A 24,441-nucleotide genomic window follows, 5' to 3' on the forward strand; every position below is an offset into this window, starting at 1 on the left:
AATGCATGTTAATTTTCTTGTATTAAAGATGCCGTGATTTGTAAAAAGTCTGTATTTTGCGGAATGTCTGGATTAAGAAGCATTACCAATAGGAATGGATCGATAGTTGAATAATGATTTTTTTATACATAGATATATAAAATACAGCCAGGAAAATGTTAAATTACTTTTTTTTAAAAAAAAAAATCTCGCCATTTATGTTTTTCAAAGACTGATCTTAGACCAAGTCAAATTCCCATCTATCATTTAGTTATTTTTTAAGGTTAGAGAAATAATTTGTAAATATTTATTTAGACCTTTGATATTTATTAAAGCAATTACACACCATGGAAGTGAAAGAATCAGGAGGAAAACCTTTTAAAAAGTTTTCTCCAGGTTTGTCAGGGTCACTCTAAAGATGAAAATGTAACTAAGTCTTCTGTGAAAGAATCCTCCATCCGGTCCTGATGCTGTTGAGGTGGTGACACACGCTAACGCAGGCTGCTGCACCTGAATTAGGCAGTGACTGGGCATCTTGTTCCCTCCCTGTCACTGTGATGCGTCCGCATCGCCACGGTGCCGGTGCCGTGGTCTGAGTGAGATCGTAACCGAGAACACTTACCTTCTCTGATTGTTTTTCAAGTTTTAAAACTTCGATCCACCCCTATGAGAGCAAGTATTGTGGAAATATTTTTGGTGTAAAATCATTCCAGAGTATGTACTATTTACCTGATAGCTGCATGAAAGTAAGATTCGTGTTACTTTGGCTTTTTTGTCTCCGTTGACACGGTTGCAACATTTCCAAGTTACTACAGTGTGAAAACTGTGTGTTTAAAAAAAAAAAAAAACAAAATTAAAAAAAAGAGATTGTGGCCTGGTTTTGTAAAAGTTTTAGGTAAAATTACAACTGATTGTTTTAGGAATCACTATTAAAATTTTTTCTGCAAATCATAAAGCTATATCAAGGTGTTGAGCTTGGCCACTATGCACATTGTAATTACTCATTGTGGCTGTCCAGTTCTATGATGCATTCTGGCATTTTGTAAGCTGCTCTGACTAGCAATATATAGATTCATTTAATGTGTTAACATTGGTTAATAAATGTATTTAAAAAAAACTGGCTTTAATACATTGTTGATCTCACCCATTCCCCTATACCGAAGCAGACATGGCCATCTGACATGGTAACCCTGTACTATGGGTTATCCCCTGGTGACTTCAACTTTCTGTGGACAGTGTCTTAAACATTCACTTACACATTTGAGTTGAGTTTACTCTATCAGTCCACAAAAAGACTGTAAATACTTGGACCAGTTCTTGAAACTTTTAGGTCTCATACAAAGCCCATTTTCTTACTTTTTATGCTATAGGCTGAGCGTTCACCACATCTTGCTTCATACCCACCTGTGATGCCTGTGTCCATGCAGGTCGGTGTCACCCTCCTGACCAGACTGTGATGCAGTGTGGCTCAGCCCTTGTCTGTGCCTTCAGCACCTAATTCAGTGGTTCTCGGACTCCTGGCGTGAGGATCACAAGAGAGCTCATCAGGACATTGCTGGGCCCCAGCACTTGCACTGCTCACAAGTTCCCAGGTGTCAGTGATGGGGTCATCCTTTCTTGAAAATATACCTGTGTTCACAAAACAGACTGCGTAAATTTTAGTATTTTACAGATTTCTGGGGCCCATCTACAGGCTCCCCACCCCTGGAGGGATCCAGATCCCTCGGGTTAAGAATCTCAGATCTACGGGATTGGAGAGACAGAAGTCTGACAGGCAGGGAGACAACAGCAGTCCTGTGACTGTGACCTAAATCAGACCGTCTCTCAGTCCACGTGCATGCAGATCACCTGGGAATCTAAACTGCAGAGTCTGACCCGGGGGATCTGGGGTCGGTGGAGCCGGTGTGGTGCCACTTTCGTACTTCAAGTGATGTTGATTCTGCTGCCCAGGGATCACAGCTGAAAGGTAGGACGTTGAAGGGCACGTAAATTAACAAAACCACTACTGCGCTGAAAACCACAAAATAATGCTGTCAGATGAAAGCCTGTAACGGGCACATAGGTAATTTTAAATTATTTAATAACCATGTTAAAAAAGGAGTAGGCGACCACTTAATCTAATATAGCCAAAATATTTCCGTATCTACTATACCCATTAATGAGATATTTACATGCTTGTTTTGCACTAAGTGTTCAAAACCCAGTTGTGGATTTTAGGCCTTTAGCCATCCCCGTTTGGACTAGCCACATTTCATTCCCTGATGAATGACGACTGATGGCTGATGACTACCCTTAACGGACAGAGCAATCTGAAAGAAGGCCTCTGTCTTCCCGAGGGCGTGCCCCATCACTGCCTTACCTGTGGACAATCTTCACTAAGCACATGTGTATTAGAAGGCCTACGTGATACCGAGGAGCTGACAAGAAAATCTGTTTTTGCCAGAATTAGAGCTAAGGGTAGGTTCTTGGTTGTTTCAGAGTCTGAGATTTAGAGCTCAGAAATCACCCAGGCAACACATTCTGAAGTGACATTTCAATTCGGCAGCTCTGGGAAGGCATCCTAGAAATCGCTATGGGTCTAAAGGGTGGTTTGAAAACTCTTACCCAATCTAACTTCTTAATCTCACACTGGAGAGAAAGCTGAGGCCCAGAATTGCTCAAAGTCAAGATCCAGGTTCCTAATATCTGCCCCTTGAAGATTGTGGGTGGCGTAATAAAGTCGTGCAATGATAACAGCCCTACCTTCCAGGAACGGGGCAGAGTATAACCGAAGGTGTAGAATGCTAAGGGAACTCAGATGACACAGTGTAAACGTCATTAATTCAACAGATACTTGATCTACGGCATCTGTGTTAGATGCTGAGTATATAATAATGAGAAAAGACATTTCCTGTTCCCATGTAATTTCTGATCTAGTGGGGGTATCGAATACATACAACATTCTACTTATAAACCAGAGTTAGGTGCAGTGAAGAAAAAACTACAAGACTGTAGGATACACAGCACAAAACGTAGAAGGGGGACGAATTAGGGAAGGCTTAGAAACCTTAGGTGAGGAGTCAGCTAGAGAAGCAGCATCACAGAAGAACCACTATCGATTTGGGGATGCCTCCTTTTTCTCCCTCGTATGTTTACTATGCACATTACTTTTAAGATCATAAAGTTATTAAAAGTCTTGCTGAAGGGGTCTACAGGGCTTTAAAAAGTTTTTTTTTTCCTTCTGGGCGAAGAAAGAGATTTGATGTGGTTACGGACACCAAAGGACAGGAAGAGGGGTGACTGTTAACCACCAGAGGATAACCAAAGGATTAAGTTCACAGTGACTAGAGGAGACAGGGGATGGTACAGGAAGTGAAGATCTGGGAACACGACACCTGAGAAGTTGGTTAATGAACGAGAAAAGAAAAACAGACGAGGTAAGTTAGGTTTAGGACAAGAAGAAGAAAACACTAAACTGATGTCAGCATCATGGTGGGTAAGATGTTCGACAAAGAATCAGACCTCTATCTGCCAACCAAAGTGCGCTTATGGCTGCTGTGGGATCCAGCACCATGTGTCCAGGACCCAAGAGAGTCTCATCCACCTGTGCATCCGATAATAGGCAGACACAGCTCCCTCTGAGCAGGAGGAGCAAGTGAAGCCAGTGGGGAGCAAGGATCCTGCCCCAACCCTTCTTGCCACAGTCAGAACAATACCTGGAGAGTGTTGACCTGGGCAGATTCCCCAGAATACAGAGCAACTGCAGACACCCAGGAACCCCGAAAGCACTTTGGTTCCCAGCTTTGCACCTCGCCCCCAACTCCCCCCACAAGGAAACACGGCATGGGACTAACTGGAGGCCACAGTGACCTCTGCACAGGAGAGGAGGCACTCGGCCAGGGGAGCCTGGCCACCCCAGTGTTGCAGGACTCAGCCGCAGAACCCGCAGTCCTCTGTGACTGGCAGGAGGAGGAGAGGAGGACGGAGGCAGAGAATGTCACAGGGCAGTGAGTGGATGCAGTTTCTGATGGCTGCACTCAGCAGGAAGTCCAACCTGTAGCCTCTGGGGGCACCACACATGGGGACCTCTGCACCGGGTCCAGGGTACCCCCAGTGCCCCAGAGGGAAACCCACGCAACTCCCTGCTCTGCAGCTGCTCCTTATGTTCCTGAGCTCAGCAGCCAGAGCAAGCTCTGAGACCAGAAAAGAGCCAGGCTATGGGGCAAGGGAGAAACCTCAAGCATCACTCCCACCGGAAAACAGGAGAGCGGTTTCCTTTCAGCAGCCAGTAAGATGAATTGTAAGAACCAAAGACGACATAGAGCTTAAGAATTCTGCCACAAGAGGGAACGAGAAGAGTGGAACAGGTGTACCATCCAAAGTCAGAGATAACCCAGGTAATAACAACACTAACAACCAGAACTTACTGAAGGCAACTAGCAAACCTTTAAACAGGAGTCTCCTACTTCAAATGCAAGAGCAGCATTGCAAAAATACAAGGAACATGAAAAAAATCAAGAAAACCATCAAAAGTTAATTCTCCAATAATCAAGCTTAAAGATGTGGAATTTTGTGATCTAGTTAATAAGTCAAAAAATAGCTGTTTTGAGGAAGCTCTAAGTGCTACAAGAAAACTCAGAAAGACAATTCAGTGAAATGGGAAAAAAAACACAAGTTTAAAATAAGATACTTCCCAAGGAGATAGGAATCACAAAAAAAAAAAAAAAAAAAAAAAAAAAAAGGAACCAAGTAGAAATTGTGGCTTGGAAGAACTCCACAAGTGAAATGAAAATGCAATAGAGCACATCTTCAGTAAAGCAAATGGAAGACAGAGTACGTGACTTAAAGGATGGGAATTTTGAAATAACCTGATTAGCGGAGAATACAGAAAACAATGAGAAAGATTGAAGAAAGCCTACGTGTCTATGGGATTCAATAAGAAGAACAAATACTAGGGATGCGTGGGTGGCTCAGTTTGTTGAGCATCCAACGTCTGCTCAGGTCACCATCTCCTGTTTCATGAGTTCGAGCCCTGCGTTGGACTCTGTGCTGACAGCTCAGAGCCTGGAGCCTGCTTCAGATTCTGTCTCCCTCTCTCTCTGCCCCTCCCCGCTCATGCTCTTTCTCTCAAAAATAAACATTTTTTTAAAGAACAAATATCAGAATAATTGGAATTCCAGAAGGAGAAACAAGGGAGGAAGGGGCAGGAAATTTATTTGAAGAAATGATAGCTGAAAACTTCCCAAACCCAGGGAGAGAACTGGACATCCAAGTTCATGAGGCTAATAGATCTCCCTAATATCTCAATGCAAAAAGAACGTTTTTAAGGCACATTAAAATGAAACTATCAAAAATATAACAGAGAAAGAATTATAAAAGCAGCCAGGGGAAAAAAGATAAGCTACAAAGGAACCCTTCTCAGGCTATCAGTGTATATCTCAGCAGAAACCCTGTGGGCAGGAAGGAGACTGTGTAATGACATATACAAAGTGTTGAAAGAAAAAACTGCCAGCCAAGAATGCTTTAGCTGGCAAAGTTATCCCTCGTGTACGAAGGAGAAGTAAAGACCTTCCTAGACAAACAGAAGCAGAAGGAGTTCATCACTAGACCTGCCTTACAGGAAATGCTGAAAGGCTGAGATGCCTGGGGTGGGCGTCTGACTCTTGATTTCAGCTCAGGTCATGATCCCAGGGTTGTGAGATCGATCGAGGCCTGTGTCAGGCTCCTCGCTGGGTGTGGAGCCTGTAAGGGTCTCCCCCCTCTGCCCATCACCCACTTGTGTGCATGCTCTCTCCCAATAAAAAATAAAAGAAATGCTGAAAGGATTTCTTCAAACTGAAGTGAAAAAATACTACTTATGACATAAAAACATATGAAAACATACAGTCAGACTTAGAAAACTGTAATTGTGTAATAGAATGCTATGTTAACCATTGAACTATAGCATAAAGGCCAAAGGAAAAAAAGTATTAAAACTAACTAAAGCTACTATAATTTGTTACTGAATATATAACATAAAAAGAGGTCATGACAAAAAAATTTAAAACGGAGAGTAAAAAAATGAAGCTTTTGTATCTAATCAAAGTAGCATCTGCTTAAAGTGGACTGTTTTACCTATGAGACGTCCAATGTGAGGCTCCTAAGTAAAGGAGTACTCGCAAGAACCTAAGTAAACCCACACAGGTAAAGACAAGGAAACAAGGAATACCACCACAGAAAATCACAAATTTACAAAGGTCGGCAAAAGCACAGTGAAAAGGAAACAGTGGAAGTACAAACCAACCAGAAGATAATTAATAAGACGGCACTGGTAAATTCTTACATGTCAATAGCAGCTCTAAATGTAAAAGGATTGAACTGGCCAATCAGAATGTATAAAGTGGCTGCATGAATTTTTAAAAACAAGACCCAACCCCATGCTTCCTACAAAAGATTCACTTCAGGTCTGAAGACACAAATAGGCTCACAGTGAAGAGACAGAAAAAGATACTCCAGACAAGTGCAAACCAAAAGAGAGCAGGGATGGGTATCCTTACATCACACAAAAAAAATGGTAAGAGACATTGAAGGTCAATATGTAAAGGAGTAAAGTCATCAGGAAAGTAAAGCAACTGTCAATATGTATGCACCTGATACCACAGTACCTACAAATACTAAAGCAAATAGTAACAGGTCTGAGGAAAACAGACAACACAGTCAAGGTAGGGGGAGTTAATACCTCACTTTCAGCAACTGACAGGTCATTCAGACAGAAGATTAACCAGGAAACATTACACTAGAACCATACATTGGACCAAACAGACATTTACAGACACTCTATCCAACAGAAGCAAAATGTACATTCTTCTCAAGTACCCATGGAATATTCTCCAGCACAGAATATATGAGCAAGTATTAGCAAATTTAAGAAGACTGAAATCATAACAGGTATCTTTTCCAACCACAATTGTATGACACTAAAAATCAACAAGAAGAAAGCTGGAAAATCTAGAAATACCTGGACATAACACACTCTGGAACAACCAAAAGGTCAAAGAAGAAATCAAGAGAAAACTATAGAATATCTGGAAACAAATGAAAATGGAAACAACAACACACACCAAAACTGATGGTGGGGAGGAGGAGGGAGAGGAGTACCCCCACACCTCCCCCCCTCCCCCCCATTTTAGGAGGCCAGCATTACCCTGATCCCAAAGCCAGATATAGACGTGACAAATAAACTATACACCAACACTGCTAGTGAATTCATAGGGAATAGTTGTTGTTTTTTTAACTCCAAATATTTAATTTAACATATCATAAACAAAATCAATTACCGTGACTTTAAGGATTATAGATCTTTCTGAAAGGCTACATAATATTTAATCAATTTTCTTTCCCTCTCCAAGTACTGCAATTTGAACATGCCACGAGCTTTATTTCATATTGAGATGTTTTCTTTTTGTCAAAAGCTTTTTTATCATGGCTTGCTCTTTCTCAGTTGTCAAAAGGCATCAAGAAAAAAGCTTAACATTTTTAGACAACACCTTCTAGGGAAATGTTAGTTGAATTCTCATGGAAAAATACCAAAACAAGAGGACGCATTTTGATTCAGGTAATAAGATGCCTTGAATATATATTCGGTTGTGCCACAGATTTAAAATTTGGATGGAGACTATTTTTGTGACTTTATTTCCGCAAGAATTCAGGTGAAGCAAACAAAAAGTAGAAGGTTTGGTTATAAAAGTTTTAATATATTTCCTAGTCAAGGCCTGCAAAAATGTTACATTTTGAATTTCCCTAAAAAGTGACATATTGCTGAGACTAGACCTGTTGAAGACCACGGTATTAAATATATTTATGGGTAGAATTGTTGGGATTAGCTGAACAAGAAACACCCCATGGGTATTTTATATTCAACTTCTCTAACAACTCCAAGGGCAGGCCCTCTGATATGGTAGCTTAGCATGAAAGGGTAACTTAGATATTGGTAAATCACAATATAACCTCTGCAGAAACCATGCATGGGAATATTTTCTTGTGGGAATAGTAAGAACTTGTTATTAACGGCAATAGCATTATTTCTTTTCTGTTTGCATTTGCCAAACTCTGCCTGACAATGCTTTTCAAAACATGATGTGTTTATCTTAAAACATATTGACGTTAAGTCTCCATTCCATTTTTATTTTTGTAAACGGTGCAAGTCATCCAATTTCATTCTTTTGCATGTAGCTATCCAATTTTCTGAACATCATCTATTGAAGAGACTGACTTTTTTCTATTGCATATTCTTGTCTCCTTTGTTGTTAATTGACCATATAAGCATAGATTCATTTATGGGCTCTCTATTCTGTTCATTGATCTATGTGTCTATTTTGGTGCCAATATCAATACTGTTTTGACTACAATAGCTTTGTAGTTTACTTTAAAATCTGGTATGATGCCTCCAGCTTTGTTCTTTTTTTTCTCTAGGTTATTCTAGTTGTTCAGGGTCTTTTGTGGTTCCACACACATTTTAGGATTCTTTGTTCTAGTTCTGTGAAAAATGCCTTTGTATTTTGATACAGATTGCACTGAACCTGTAGATTGTTTGGGGTAATATGGGCATTTTAACAGTATTAATTCCTCCAATTCATGAGTATGATGTAGTTTTCTATTTATTTGTGTCATCTTCAATTTCTTTCTTCAGTATCTTACATTTTTTTTTTTAATTTTAGCATGCAGATCTTTAACCTCTCTGGTTACATTTATCCCTAGGTGTTGTTGTTGTTGTTGTTGTTGTTGTTGTTTTGATGCAACAACAAATTGGGATAGTTTTCTAATTTCTCTTTCTGCTGCTTTGTTAGCAGTGTACAGATATGCAAGAAACTGCTGCTATATATTTATTTTGTATCATGCACCTTTACTGAATTCATTCATCAGTTCTAATAGTTTTTGGTGGAGGCTTTAGGGTTTTCAATATATAGTATCATGTTATCTGAGAATAGTGAAAATTTTACTTGTTCCTTTACAATATGGATGTCTTTTCTTTTCTTGCCTAATTAATGTGGCTAAGACTTCCAATAATGTTGAATTGAAGTGGCAAGAGTGGGCATCCTTGTCTTGTTCCTGATCTTAGAGGAAGAGCTTTCAACTTTTCACTGTTGAATATGATGTTATCTGTGGGTCTGTCATATATGGCCTTTATTATTTTGAAGAACATTCTACACCTACTTTGTTGAGAGTTTTTCACATAAATGTATGTTGGCTTTTGTCAAATGCTTTTTCTGCATCTGTTGAAATAATCATGATTTTTATCCTTGTGTTATTCACATGGTATACCATGTTGGTTGATCTGCAGATACTAAATCATCCTTGAATTCCTGAAAGACATCCCACTTGATGAGGATGTGCGATCCTTTTAATGTATTGTTGAGGTCAATATGCTAATATTGTGGTAAAGATTTCTGCATCTATGTTCATCAGCGATACTGGCCTGTAATTTTCTTTCTTCCCTTTCTCTTCTCTCTCTCTCTCCTTCCCTCCTTCCTTCATTCCTTCCTCTCCCTCCCACCCTCCCTCTCTTCTTCCTTTTCTCCTTCTTTCTCTCTCTTTTGCCCTCCCTTCTTTCCTTCTTGGCTCCCTCTCTCCTTCCTTCCTTCCCCTCCCACCCTCCCTTTCTTTTCTCTCTTTCTCTCTTTTGCCCTCCCTTCTTTCCTTCTTTCCTCCCTCCCTCCCTCCCTTCTTTCCTTCCTTCCTTCCGTGGCTTTGTCTGGTTTAGGCATCAGGATAATGCTAGCCTTGCAGGATGAGCTAGGAACCATTCCTTCCTCTTCAATTTTTGGAATAGTTTGAGAAGAATAGGTATTAACTCTTCTTTAAATGTTTGGTAGAACTTACATGGAATCTAAGAATCAAGACAAATGAGCAAGGGATAAAAAGAGAGAGCAAGCCAAGAAACAGACTCCTAACTATTGACAACTGATGGGTTTACCAGAGGGAAGTTAGGCAAGGAATGGGCAAAACAGGTGACTGGAATTAGGGAGTGCACTTGTTGTGATGAGCACAGGGTGATGTATAGAATTGTTGGATCACTATATTCTACACCTGAAACTAATATTACACTGTATGTTAATTATACTTGAATAAAAAAAAAATGTTTGGTAACTGACCTGTGAAGCCATCTGGTCCTAGGCTTTTGTCTGTTGGGAGTCTTTAGAGTACTGGTTTAATTTCATTACTAGTAATCAGTCTGTTCAGATTTTTATTTCTTCCTGATTCAATCTATGAAAATGGTACGTTTCTAGGAGTTTATTCATTTCTTCTAGGTTGTCCAATCTGTTTGCATATAACTGTTCATAGTTGTCTTTTAAGATCCTTTGTATTTGTGTGGCATTTGTTGTAACTTCTCTTTCATTTCTTACTGTATGTATTTGGACCTTCTTTTTCTTGATGAGTCTTGTTAATGGTTTATCAAGTTTGTTTATCTTTAAAAAAACTGTTAGTTTCCTTAATATTTTATGTTGTTTTTTAGTCTTTACATTTACTTCTGCTCTGATCTTTATTATTGTTTTCTTTCTACTAACTTAAGGTTTTGTTTTTTCTAGTTCTTTAGTTGTAAAGTTAGATTGTTTTCTTGTGTCCTGAAGTGAGCTTGTATAAACTTCCCTCTTAGAACTACTTTTGCTGTATCCCCTAGGTTTTGGAGCATTGTGTTTTCATATTTATTTCACAAAATACCTCACCAAATTTCTTCGATTTATTCACTGATCCACTGGTTGTTTACTACCATGTTGTTTGGTTTTCACGTACGTGTGTGTGTTTTCAATTTTCTTCTTGTAGTTGACTTCTAGTTTCCTACCATTGTGGTTGGGAAAGATTCCTGATATGATTTCAGTCTCCTTAAACTTACTGAGTTTTGTGTGTGACCTAACGTGATGTATCCCAGAAAATGTTCCATGTGCACTTGAGAAGAATGTCTACTATTTTTGGATAGAATGTTGTTTATATTAAGTCCATCTTGTCTAACGTGTGGTTAAAGCCCATGCTTCTTGTTAATTTTCTGCTTGGATGATCTACCTATTCATGTAAAGTCCCCTACTGTTATTATATTACTGTCAATTTCTCCCTTTGCTTCTGTTAATAATTTGCTTTATATATTTAGGTGGTTCTATGTTGGGTGCATAAATATCTACAAGTATTACATCTTTTTGTTGGATTGATCACTTTTATCATCATGGAATCTCCTTCTCTGTCTCTTGTTACAGCTTTTGTGTTAAAGTCTATTTACCCTAATATAAATATTGCTACTCCAGCTTTCTTTCAGTTTGTTTGCATGAAGTATATTTTTCCATCACTTAAATTTCAGTCTGTATGTATCTGTAGGTAAAGTGCATCTCTTGTAGGCAGCATTTGGTGATCTTTAATTTTTTTAAAGTCCATTCTGCCAGCTATGTCTTCTGGTTGGAGCATTTAGTAGGTTTACATTTAAAGTAAACAGCGATTGGGGCACCTGGGTGGGTCAGTAGGTTGAGTGTCCAGCTCTTGATTTTGGCTCAGGTCATGCTCTGAGAGTTCGTGAGATTGAGCTCCACGTCAGGCTCCACACTATCAGTGTGGAGCCTGCTTGGGATTCTCTCTCTCCCTCTCTCTGTGCCCCTCCCCTGTGCTCCCTCTTTCTCTCAAACATTAACATATAAACACTTAAATAGTGATAGGTATTCATTTGTTACCATTTTGTTTATTATTTTCTGGTTGTTTTTATAGTTCTTCTGTTCTTTTCTTCCTCTCTTGTTCCTTTCCTTAGAGACCCTATAACTTTCTTTAGTTACTGTTATATGTGGATCCAATGCTCTTATTTTTTGTATATCTATTATAGGTTTCTGATTTGTGGTTACCATGAGGTTCATAGATAGTAACCTATACACACAGCAGTCTATTTTAAGTCGGTAGTCATTTAAGTTTGAATGCATCCTAAAAATCACTACATTTTTATCCCCAACCCATGTTTATGCTTTTGACATCATATTTTTACATCTTTTTATTTATTGTGTGCCTTAACTAATTATTGTAGGTTTAGTTGATCTTGCTAAATTTGTCTTTTAACCATCATACTAGCTTTATAAGTTGTCTATCCACTATGTTTTCTGTATGTTTGCATTATAACCAGTGAGATTATTTCTCTCATATATTTTCTTACTTCTAGTTATGACCTTTTCATTTCTGTTTAAAGAATTCCCATTAATATTTATTGTAAAGCCAGTGTAGTGGTGATGGAGTTCCTTCAGCTTTTACTTGTCTGGGAAACTCTTTCTCTCTCCTTCAATTCTGAATGACAACCTTGCTGGGAAGTATATCCTTGGTTTTAAGTTGGTTTTTTTGTTTTTTGTTTTTTTTTTCCTTTTAGCACTCTGAATATATTGTGCCACTCACTTCTGGCTTGCAAAGTTTCTGCTGGAAAGTCAGCTGATGGTCTTATGGGAATCCCCTTATATGTAACTAATTGCTTTTCTCTTGCTGCTTTTAAGATCCTCTAATTTTTGGCATTTTAATTATAATGTGTCTTGATGTTGACTGCTTTGGGTTTATCTGTGCCTCCTGGACCTGGATATCTGTTTCCTTCATGAAAAGTTTCCCTTCTCAGGTTAGGGAATATCTTAGCTATTATTTCTTCAAATACGTTTTCTGCCCATTTCTCTCTCATCTCCTTCTGGGACCCCTATAATGCGAATGTTAATATCCTTGATACATCCCAGAGGTCCCTCAAACTATCATTATCTTTTAGGTTTTTTTTTCTTTTTGCTGTTCAATTTGGGTGATTTCCACTACCCTATCTTCCAGATAATGGATCCATTATTCTGTATCATATAACCTACTGTTTTTTTCTCCCAAGAGCATTTTTCACTTCTGTTTTTGTATTCTTCAGCTTAGATTGGTACTTCCTTATATTTTCTTTATCTTTGTGTAACTTCTCACTGTGCTTATAAACCACTCTTCTCAGTTTGGTAAATATCTTTATGACCATTACTGTGAATCCTTTATTGAGTAGATTGCTTATCTCCATTTTGTTCAGTTCTTTTCCTGAGGTTTTTGTCTTATTCCTTCATTTAGAATCTACTCCTCAGTCTCCTCATTTTGTCTGACTCTTTGCGTTTGTTTCTATGTCCTAGGTAGTACAGCTATGTCTCCCAATCTTGAAGACAGTGGGCTTATGCAGGAGACATCCTCTGGGATGTAGAAGTGCAGTAATTCCTGGACACCACAGCCAGGTGCTCCAGAGGTGTCCTGTGTGTGGGCTATATGTGCCTCCTGTTGTGGCAGGGCCATGGCTACTGCTGGGGAACTACTGGACAGGGTTATCACACTGTTAGGTATAAGGCCCAGTGAAAGCATAGGACTGTGGGGGACTCTCAGCAGGGCAAGGACCCCTGGGATTAGCAGCTTAGAGGAAGGATCCCAAAATGGTGCCCACCAGTGCTGGAGTCTGCACAGCAGAATGAGATACAAACATGGCTGCTGCTAGTGTCTCTAGCACTAGCACAAAACACTACACACAAAACAAGACAAAAACAAGAGTACATAATTCTCACCCCCCCCCCCTGTGTGCTGAAGAACAGGTGTTCTTCAGATCACTATTTCCAAGCTCCCTGCCAGGGCTGTTGGCCTGCCTTCTCTCTAGGAGCAGGGCAGTGCCCTCTGGGATCTATCCCAGCCAAGCCAGCTGACCTTTAAAACTCCAGGCTTTAAGTCCCACTGATTGCAAGAATTCATGACATTTGGTCCCTCTCATTTTCCAAGCCAATGGCTTTGGGCATATGTTCTCCTTGTGTTCATCAACAGATGAAGAGAAAGCATTTGACAAAACTCAACATCCATTCGTGGTATGAATGGTCAACAAAGTAGGTTTAGTGGAAACATCACAACATAATAAACATCATATACGATAAACCCACAGCTAACATCATATTCAGTAGTGAAAAACTAAAACATTTTCCTCTAAGATCAGGAACAAGACAAGGATGTCTATTCTCACCACTTCTATTTAACACAGTACTGGAAGTCCTGGCCACAGCAATCAGACAAGAAAAAAGAAATAAAAGGTAAAGCTTCCAGGGAAGATGGTGGAGCAGGAGGATCCTAAGCTTATCTCATCCCACAGACAAACCCTGATAGCACTCACATCAGTGTAAATCACCCAGAAAACCACCTAAAGACTGGCAGAACAGACTCTCCCCAAGTAAATGTACAGAAGAGGCTACATCAAAGAGGGTAAAAAGGGGAGAGGACATGGTTTGGAACCAAAATGACCCGAAGGACTGTCCATAGGAGGGAGGGACACTGCAGGCATGGAGAGAGGAGACAAGCAGACCCCACACTGTCCACTGCAGGCACAGGGGACCCACACTAGGAAGATGAATCTACATCAGAGCTTAGAAGACCAGAGAGGCTTAACTTCATGAGGTTTTTTTTTTTTTTTTTTTTTTTTAAATCAGTGGGGCTTAACATTGGGAACTTTAAAATTCAGTGGGCTTGGCTCTGGGAGAGTGAGTGAGTGAGCGAGTGAGTGAGCAAGCGAGCAAGCAAGCAGGAGGACATGGAGTTCCTGCACTTAAAGAGAAAGCACAACAAACAACCCCACTGAGCTACAGCATAGGAGCAGCAGTATGAAAACCCCCTGGGGTACACAGGATGATTTATTTACTAATCTCAGATTGTACACAGGAAGGGCATGGATCTCTAGATTTCTCCAAGAATGAAAGAGCTGTTGGGTGACATTTATATTTTGCTCCACTCCAGCCTCAATACATGGACATCTGCAGGAACCAGCACCAATACCCTCCAACTAGCTTTGCTAAGAGTGTACCCTGCCCCAGCATTCTTCTGTGGATCCACCCCATTCAACCTGTCCCACTCAGTAGGTGTCCATTTAAAGGAGCACCACAAGCCCTGAAAGTGGCCAGGACCACCCCAAAATGACTCCTTCTCTGGGGAGACAAAGAGCTAAACACACATACCACTTCAACGGCAGCCATACCAGTGGGTTGGGGGCAGACAAGCCCCTCAGGGGATAATACAGGGTGGGCACCCTGCAGTTCAGTGCCACTGCATCTCTGCCAGACATCTGGCCTAACCCACCACAAGCCCAAGGCAGCCCAAGAAAAGAAAAAAATTTCACAGGTACATAGAAATAAAATAAAAGTAGTAGATTAATCACCTGTGAAACATATGGGGGTTAGGGGTGCCAGGGTGACTCAGTTAGTTAAGCATCCAACTCTTGATTTTGGCTCAGGTCATGATCTCAGGGTCCTGAGATGGAGCCCCATGTTGGGCTCCATGCTGGGTGTGCAGCCTGCTTAAGATTCTTCCTTTCTCCCTCTACTGCTTAGGTGCTCTCTCTGTCTCTAAAACAAAACAGAACAAAACCAAAACCCAACAAAACAAAACCAAAAACCCCAGAATGTGTGGAGGTTAAAGCATAAAAGCAGTAAAATCAAGTATATCTACAAAACTCAGTCAAGGGATTCACAAAATATAAGGATGTAAGGTATGCTAGCATATCCATAAAACACAGGGGTGGGGAGTAAAAGTTTAGTGCTTTTAGAATAGGTTCAAACTTGAGTGACCATCAGCTTAACAGAGACCATTATATGCATAAGATGTTACATAAAAAGCTAATGGTGACCACAAATCAAAAACCTATGGTATATATGCAAAAAATAAAGGGAAAGGGAGGCAAGAATATCATCAAAGAAAGCAATCAAACAAAAGACAGAAAAAGAAACAGAGAAGAACTACAAAAATAACCCCCAAACAAGTAACAAAACGGCAATAAGTACGTATCTATCAATTAATTTAAAGGGACTAAATGCTCCAATCAAAAGACATAGATGACTGAATGGATAAAAAAGCAAGACCCATCTGTATGCTGCTGCTAAGAGACTAATTTCAGAACTAAAGACACATGAACATTGAAAGTGAAGGGATGGCAAAATGTTTATCATACAAATGGAAGTTAAAAGAAAGCTATGGTAACAATGCTTATATGGGACAAAATAGACTTTAACAAACATAAAGTTATCAACAGTAATACAAAAATAGTAGGGGGCTTTAACACCTCACTTACATTAGTGGGTAGACCGTCGAAAGAGAAAATCAATAAGGAAACCGTGGCTTTAAGTGACACAATGGACCAGATGGATCTACAGACATATTCAGAACATTCCACCCCGGAGAAGCAAAATACACATTCTTTGCAAGTTCACATGGAACATTCTCCAGAACAGATCACATGTTAGGCCACCAAATCAGTCTAAACAAATTCAAAAAGTAGAAGTCCTATCACATATCTTTTCCAACCACAGTGGTATAAAACTAGAAATCGACCACAAGAAAAAAATCTGGAGACAACACAATAGCAGAGAGGTTAAATAACATGCTACTATACAATGAACAGGTCAACCAAGAAATCAAAAAGTAAATAAAAAAACTACAGGGAGACAAATAAACTGAACACAATACGGGTCTAAAACCTTTGGGATGCATCAAAAGCTATTCCAAGAGGGAAGTCTATAGCAGTACAGGCCTACCACAAGAATCAAGAAAAATCTCAAATAAACAACCTAACATGACACCTAAAGGAGTTAGCAAGAGAATAAACAAAACCTAAAACCAGAAGGAGAACAAAAATAGTAAAGATTAGAGCAGTAACAAATGAAATAAAACAAAAACAGAACAGATTATCAAAACCAGGAGCTGGTTCTCTGAAAATAAAATTGATAAAACTCTAGCCAGACTCATCAAAAAACAAAAGTGAGAGAGAGGACTCAAAATCAGAAATGAAAGAGGAGACATTCCTTGCTTCTTGACGTAGGCCTGTATTGCTATATACTTCCCCCTTAGGATCACTTTTGCTGCATCCCAAAGGTTTTGGACGGTCATGTTTTCACGTTCATTGGTTTGCATATATTTTTTAAATTTCTTGCATTTCCTGGTTGACCCAATCACTGTTTAGTAGCATGTTGTTTAACCTTCATGTACTTTGGTTTTTCCAATTTTTTTTCCTTTTGGTTGATTTCAAATTTCACAGCCTTGTGGTGAGAAAATATGCATGGTATGATTTTAATGTTTTTGTATTTGTTGAAGCCTGCTTTGTGACCTAGTATGTGATTATGGAGAATGTCCCATGTGCAACTGAAAGAACGTGTATTCTGCTGTTTTAGGTTGGAATGTTCTGAATGTATCTGTTAAGTCCAGCTGGTCCAGCGTGTCATTCAAAGCCATTGTTTCATTGTTGATTTTCTATTTAGATATCTGTCCATTGATATATGCGGGGTGTAAAAGTCCCCTATATTATTGTATTATTATCAATTCGTTCCTTTATGGTATGAACTCCTTTAGTTTTTGTTTCTGGGAAACTCTTTATCTCTCCTTCTATTTTGAATGACAGCCTTGCTGGATAGAGCATTCTTGGCTGCAGATTTTTCCCATTCAGAACTCTGAATGTCAATCATATCACTCCCTCTGGGTTGCCAAGTTTCTGTTGAGAAATCTTCAACTAGCCTTATGGGACTTCCCTTGTAACTTAAGGACTTCTTTTGTCTTGCCGCTTTTAAGATTTTTTCTTTATCACTATATTTTGCAAATTTAGTTAAATATGTCTTGGCCTGCTTTTGTTGATTTTGATGGGAGTTCTCTGTGCCCCCCCCCCCCCGGATCTGAATGTCTATTTCTTTTACCAGATTAGGGAAGTTTTCATCTATGATTTCCTCAGATAAATTCTTGCCCCCTTTTCTATCTGCTATTCTGCTGTGACTCCTATAATATAAATGTTTTTATGTTTTATGGAGTCACTGAATTTCCTAAGTCTATTCTTATATTGCATAATTCTTCTTATTCTCTTATGTTCAGCTTCAGTATCTTCTATCATTTGGTCTTCTAAATCACTAATTCATTACTTTGCTTCTTCCAGCATGTGTTCATTGCATCAAGACTGATTCCAATCTCAGTTTTTACATTCTTCATTTCTGACTTTCATTCTTTTCTCAAGTCCAGTGAGAATCAATAATGATTGTTGCTTTAAATTCTCCATCAGTCATGTTACTTACATCTGTTTTCCTTAGATCTCTGGCCATGGCCTTATTTTGATCTTCCGTTTTGGATGGATTCCTGTGTTGGCATTCTAAGTCTCTGCCCTCTTCCCTGTGTCAGAAAAGCCAGTTATGTTTCCCACTCTTGAAAGTAATGGCTTTATGAAGGAGAAATCATACAGTGTCCAGGTTCTGAGATTCAGGAAGTGTCTCAGAAAATAATGTTTTTTAAAAAAAGAAATGAAAGGCATCCAACTGGAAAGGAAAAAGTAAAACTGTCACTATTTTGCAGATTATGTATATTCAGAAATCCCTAAAGACCACAAAAAAAAACTATTAGATCTAATAAATTAATTCAATGAAATTGCAGGATACAAAAGTAACACAGAAATCTGTTGTGTTTCTATACACTAGTAACAAAGTAACTGAAAAAAATTAAGAAAGCAATCCCATTTACAGTTGTACCAAAAAGAATAAAATAGGGGCTCCTGGGTGGCTCAGTTGGTTGAGCAACCGACTTCAGCTCAGGTCATGATCTCATGGTTTGTGGGTTTGAGCCCTGTGTTGGGCTCTGTGCTGACAGCTCAGAGCCTGGATCCTGCTTCTGATTCTGTGTCTCCCCCTCTCTCTTCCCTTTTCCCATTCACACTCTGTCTCTCTCTCTGTCTCAGAAATAAACATTAAAAAAAAATTTTTTTTTAAAAGAATAAAATACCTAGGAATAAAGTTGACCAAGGAAGTGAAAGACCTGGACTCTGAAAACTCTGACATTTATGAAAGAAAATGAAGACAACACAAATGGAAAGATATTATCATGCTCACGGATTGGAAGAATTAATGTTGTTAAAATGTCCACGCCCCTCAAAGCAATCTACAGATTTAACACAATTCCTTTCAACCGGAACCAGAAAAAAATAATCCTAAAATTGTAAAATTGTAAGACACAAAAGACCCTGGTTAAGCAAACATCTTGAGAAAGAACCAAACTGGAGTATCACAATCCCAGATTTCAGGATATACCACAAAGCTACAGTAATCCAACAGTATAGTACTGGCACAAAAAAAGACACAGATCAGTGAACAGGATAGAGAGCCCAGAAATAAACCCATGCTAGTGTGGTCAATTAATATACAAGAAAGCAGGCAAAAACACACATTGGAGAAAGGACAGTCTCTTTAATAAATGGTGTTGGGAAAACTGGACTGCTATATGCAAAATGATAAAATGGGACTTCTTTCTTACAACATACACAAAAATAAACTCAATGCAGCCTTAGTGACAAATTTATAGACAAATCTCAGGCAAGGAAAACAAAAGTTAAAAAAAAAGAAAAGAAAGAAATGAGACTACACCAAAATAAAAAGCTTTTCCACAGCAAAGGAAGAAATCAACAAAACAAAAATAAACCTTATTGAATGGGAGACAATATCTGCAAATGATACATCTAATAAAAGATTAATATTCAAAGTATATAAAGAACTCCTACAACTCAATAAAAAATAATTAAAAATAGGCATAGGACCAGAATAGTTATTTTCAAAAGAAGATGTACAAACATCTAGAAACACATGAAATGATGCTCATCATCACTAATCAGGGAAATGCAAATCAAAACCACAATGAGTTATCACCCTACACCTATCAGAATAGATAGTATCAAAAAGACAAGAAATAACAAATATTGGTGAGGATTTGGAGAAAAGGGAACCCTCATGCACTGTTGGCAGGAATGTAAATTTGTGCAACTGTGGAAAACACTACTGAGGTTCCTCAAAATATTAAAAATAGAAACACCAAATGATCTAGCTTTTCCATTACTGGTTATTTACTCAAAGAAAACAATAATGCTAGGACAAAAAGATATATGCATCTTATGTTTACTGCAGTATTGGGTATGGATGCAGTGTTAAGTGTCCACAAACAGATGAATGGATTAAGATGCCCCCGCCCCCCCCACACAGAGGAATATTACTCAGCCACACACACACACAAAAGAGATCTTGCCATTTGTGACAATGGGAACGGATGTAGAGGGTATTCTGCCAAGTGAAATGATCTAAACAGACAAAGACAAATACTATACAATTCCATTGATATGCTGAATCTAATAAACAAAACAAATGAATAAACAAAAACAGAAACAGACTCACAAATACAGAGAACCTGTGGTTTCCAGGAGGGTGGGGGGGGGTGGGGGGTAAAAATAGATGAAGACAACTGAGAGATACAAATGTCCAGTTATAAAACACACCAATCAGGGGAATGAAAAAGAAAAGTACAACACAGGGACTATAACCAAGAATATAATAATTCTGTCTGATAACCGTAACTATACTTACTGTGGTGAACACTGTGTACGTACACAATTGTCAAATCACTGTGCTGTGCACCTGAAACTAATGTAACATCATGGGTCAACTATAATAAAAATACCAAAGTTTTAAAAGTTACGTTTTCTCAAAAATGAAAATTTAGGCTTTTCTACTAACCCACGTGGTAAATGGTGGGATACTGATGGCAGATGACAGTGATCTCTGTCTCCTCTTTCTCCTTCCCTGATGGCATCGTTCCTAGCGGAGGTCTTCACACATGCACACGTAACATACCAGTCCAATTCTTGCTTTCCAGCTTTACTTCCCCAATTAGACTGTTGTCGTTGGCAACGTTGTGCCTCCTGGAACTCGTTTCTATACTCACGTAAGTGCTCTAGACATGGTAGGAACTCCTTAAAGGCCATTAGACCCACTGACCTTATTCTCTGAACATCAAGGGGCCATCAAGCGCATGGCTGAGCTGAACTGAGTACCTCTGTCAGACAGACATCTGGAAGGACAGGCTGGAAGAAACAAAGAGGCAGCAACGGGGGAAAAGAAGGCATTTGCAGAAAATCATTTCCCACAGGTCATGCTTTCGCAGGATCCTTTTACACAGAGTATTTAACATATGAATACCTGATTACTTGACTTTAACTTTAAACTAACCAAATGGAGAGTTTCACTATTCATATTACAAAGGATCATGGGGTCTCTTTAAAGATCTCCCTAAGTGCCTCTCCACAGGTCCTTAAACAGGTGACAGAGTCAAGGACCAACAGCAAATATGGTTGCCTCTGCCGCTAGATTATCAATTAGGTACTAAGAGCAATTCTGAACTCTGCTATTGAAAAAGAAGCTTGACATTTGGGGGGATTTTGTTGCATTTTAGGAAATTGGAGCCCTGGAATATTCTGTTCAGTACAGGACCCCCAACACCCTTACTCCTAAGTTAAGGGAGGAGTGTTGACTGGGAAAGTGACAACCACGTGTTGGTCCTAACTCCTTTACCCACCAAGACCCCATCAACCTGACACATTCACCCTTGTGCAACCACTGCACAAGTGAAAAAACAAAAAAATCTGAAACACAAAAATAAAAACAATGCCCCAAACAACCCAAAGCATGTCTTCAGTTACCTTCCGGGTTTACTTTGAGAAATAAGTCACTTCCTCTCTGAGCAGGTCCAGCTCCCCAGGGGGGGTTCTCACGTCCGGACGCAGGTTTGTTACAAGAACTAGCTGTTTATGGCAAGGAAACAAGGTTAAATGAGTGCTCGACTTCATGCCCACATTTCAGCTAGAAAATCCGTTTAAAGAACAGTGTACGTGGGGCAACTGAGACCTTGGCGATCATCTCGTCTTACCCCTTGGTTTTGGAGACAGTAAAGCTCACGCGATCCCCTCTGTGTGCGGCCAAGACTACAGCTCAGTCTCCGACCAGCTGCCTCTCAGCCTCTGCCAGACCTCAAACCTGGGAGCGTGATGGGGCTCCTTCGCTTTACCCCGCAACTTCAAATGGTTGGTGCTCAGATATTTATTGATAAGGGAACAACAGAGAAGTTGGAACATTAAATTGTTTAAAGACCGAACTACCAGACTCAGAAACTAACTCCTGTGGAAGGAAAAATCGGAGTCAAAAGTTACTTCTCAGAAGTTTCCTTACTACTTTGCATCTTAGAACAGGAATCAGCTGACGATGACCTCAGGGCCAAATGTGGTTGCTGTCTGTAGGACCCAAAGCTAAAAATGGCAAAGCTTCTAAACCCAAAGCTTCTAGATAGTTGAGAAAAGTCAACGGAATAGTACTTCACGATGGGGAACTGAAACAAAACCCACATTTCTGTGTCTGCTTACTTGAGGGCTGCCTTTGGGTCGCACCATCAGCAACGAGCGGCTGAGACAGAAACCGCCTGGCCGGCAGAGCCCGCGCCACTTAACTCCCTGGCCCTCCCACGGCAGGCTGGCAAAGAGCTGGTTAAACGTTGGCTGCAGCTGGTGCCAGGACGCGGCATAACCGCTGCGCCTTGTTAGCTTTTCAGGCATAACTGCCCGCCAGCGATTAACGGTTGTCACCAAAGGAATCCCTACAGCCCGCCCATGCCCGCCAGCTCCATCTCCAGAGGCGCCTGTCCATCTCCAGGAAGCACAGTGCTGGTGGCACACGTCCACTTACTTTCAATCTACGCAACTGCTTACGTCATCGCCTGGGTGACAAAGACCCCGGACGCACTCAGGACCTGGTGGCGCCTCTTGATGACAACCCTCTGTCCCCGAGAATCACTGCTTGCTGTGCCCTAGTCACTGACCACACACCAGAGCCGGGGACTTCAGGAACTGAGTCCTCGATGGAACGCCATCTGATGGTGACCAGGACAGGTTCCACCTGCCGTTGCCTGGTGAGCGTGAGAAGGGACGCCTGGTGGACGCAGGAAGCACAGCCACGGGTCAGGGACGCACAGAGGGTTACCGCACAAGACCAGGCCCGTCCCGGGTGCCTTGGGGGCCGCTCTGGATCCACGTTCAGGCTTCAGGGGCACACTACTGCTGGCCAGTGACCCGGGGTCTGCCGACGTCCTCCCGAAGGGGCAGCCAGCATGCATCGGCGTGGGCTGCCATCCACCCGTGTTTCTCGGCACAGTCCCTTCACAATGCAGCGAGGACGGGGAACATTTCCCCTCGGCTCCGCTCTGGCCTAAGCAGGAAACGGGCTCCAGTCGCTGCCCCCTCACTGCACCTGCACGCCCGCATCCGTGGTGCCCGCTCTCGAACGACGCTACTTGGCGGCTTGCCAGAGCTCCCTACCGTGCTGTTACCCGGGGAACCAATCCCCGATTCGGGAACCGCGCCGCCCCTCTCTCACCACCTTCCCCTTTCCCCGTGGCTGCCCCCCACCGTCTTTCTGGTATTTCCAGCCGTTGGTCAGGTGGCAGGGGCACTTGCGCTCCAACGGCGGGTCATTACAGTGCACACGTGTGGCAACAAGGCCTGCGTGGCTGTCAGCACTCGCTGGCACCTCGCGTAGGACGAAAGTAAGTACCGCTCGCCGTGCCTCCAGCAGCCCCTACCGCGTCCCGAGCTGTCCGCCTCCCACCGGGCTCGAGCCCTGCGGGCACAGGGATCCTCAGATACTTACCCACCAGGACGTCCTGCGTCCGGCCAGCGCTTCCACGACGCCCGCTCTGTGCGGGGGCTCCGCGGCGGAGCCAGCATGGCGAGCGGGCGCGTGAAGACGGAGAACACGCGTCCACACGGGCTCAGGGAACAGCAATGCGCACAGCGGGGCTGCCGACCCCGCCCTCCTCGGCACTGGGCGCCGGCGGGCTCTTCCTCCCGCTCACTCTCCTCCCTCCCAGGTCAGTGCTCCAGCCCGCTCCTGGAGGAGTGCAGGCGGGGCCTGCACGCTGTCCTCGGGGCGGTGGACGCGTCTCCCCCGGCCACACCACACGCCGCGCCCCACCCTCCCGCCTGCCACACACGGTCTCCCTCTCGGGGCTCGGTCCCCACACGCGCGAGAACGGAGCCTCAGGGGAGGAAGGCCTACGGGCCGACCTGCAGGGGTCGTGTGCCTAGAGATCTATGCCGCGGGGGCGGCAGACACAGCCAAACCACGAAGGCTTCCCCTACCCACTGCCAGCCCGGATGGCAGGTGCGCGGGACGCTCACGCCCCGGTGACAGCGTCGGGAACGCGGCCGACCTCTGTCCCGCCCCGTGGCTCCGGACCCCCCACTGGGTCTAGAGGCCCGACACGCTACTGCGGTGCGGGGGCGCACACGGGGGGCACGCGTGAGGGGGCCTTCCGTCCGCGCGCGCAGGAGGCCGCAGGGCAGACGACCGCACAGGGACGAGACCCAGCTGCCCCCGGCTGTCGCCGGCCGGGTCCGGGAACCCACCGCCGTGGAGCTGCAGCGCGCGGAGCAGGCCGCCACAGCCGAAGGCACGGACGCATACACGCACGCACGCACGCACGCACGCACACGCGCCGTCCGAAGCATGGCCGCTCAGGACCACGTGTCGGTCAGCGGGTCTCGGGCGCCCCGCTCGCGAGGTCCGAGGCGCCTGCGTGGGGCGTCTCCACCGCCACAGGCAGGGGTGCTCAGGGGCGAACGGCGGGGCGCGGGGGCCG

At 42.1% G+C, this 24,441-nt stretch overlaps 1 long non-coding RNA gene across 1 annotated transcript; it reads right to left on the reverse strand.

Annotated features, from left to right (window-relative positions):
• Positions 1 to 605: 605 nt before the first annotated feature.
• Positions 606 to 23,157, reverse strand: LOC122473107. The gene is made up of 3 exons (XR_006294590.1): positions 21,455 to 23,157; positions 20,754 to 20,839; positions 606 to 1,938 (listed from the first exon to the last, which is right to left on the reverse strand). It is a non-coding gene; the product is annotated as an uncharacterized LOC122473107 (long non-coding RNA).
• Between the last annotated feature and the right edge of the window lie 1,284 nt (positions 23,158 to 24,441).

This window comes from Prionailurus bengalensis, chromosome B4, assembly GCF_016509475.1.
Source record: "Prionailurus bengalensis isolate Pbe53 chromosome B4, Fcat_Pben_1.1_paternal_pri, whole genome shotgun sequence".
Lineage (NCBI taxonomy): Eukaryota > Metazoa > Chordata > Mammalia > Carnivora > Felidae > Prionailurus > Prionailurus bengalensis.